Raw genomic sequence first — 704 nt, 5'->3', positions numbered from 1 at the left:
CCCAAAAAAAAAAAAAGGGGGGGGGGGGGGGAGAGGGGTTCTGTTGAGAGTACAAAGATATTATCAAGGAGGCTCACTGAATGACTCCAAGGAAGCATGCAGGGTGGAATGAAAGAATGAGGGATGCCTCTAGTGCTTTTACATGTTTCTTTCTTTTTATAGCATTTACATAAACAAGAAAATCCAATGAGAACCCCATCATCTTACATAATATTGATAATCATTATAGAATATATCGTAACTACCACAAGGAAAAATGACAGACATCAGTCTCTTACAAAGATTTTCTGGTGACAACGAAGCTGAACACCTCAATTCAGGTTTGGAAGAAGGCCAAAATAAATAGACTCCAAATTTCAATGAGTGCCTTATGGCCTAAACACAAACAATGTGTGGATATATGAGGGAACTACTCAAGGATTAAGTATTGGTACCGGGTATCGTATCAGAGGGTGATTTTAATAGATGTATCATATAGTATTCGAAAGACACAAGCTACGCTAAAGATATGCTTTGAAATAGTTAAAAAATGTATAGATGTGCTTATGATACACAGAAAATACAATATTGAAGGATAAAACACCTTACCATGCAATATGTAAATATAGATCAGCTTGATGCAAGGACTTGAGTTGTTTTTACCTAATCTCGTGATGCATATCAGAAAAATAAATAAATAAATAATTGAGCAGCCCTTCCCCCCC

The 704-nt window shown here is 36.2% G+C and overlaps 1 protein-coding gene across 4 annotated transcripts in view; it reads right to left on the bottom strand.

Moving 5' to 3' along the window:
- LOC122068096 (protein PHOX1-like) overlaps positions 1–704 on the bottom strand; it is a 12,617-nt gene that overhangs the window by 1,114 nt on the left and 10,799 nt on the right. The gene's annotated exons all lie outside the window — the stretch shown is intronic.

This window comes from Macadamia integrifolia, chromosome 2, assembly GCF_013358625.1.
Source record: "Macadamia integrifolia cultivar HAES 741 chromosome 2, SCU_Mint_v3, whole genome shotgun sequence".
NCBI classification, from domain to species: domain Eukaryota; kingdom Viridiplantae; phylum Streptophyta; class Magnoliopsida; order Proteales; family Proteaceae; genus Macadamia; species Macadamia integrifolia.
This window is presented reverse-complemented; position numbering and strand designations above follow the sequence as displayed.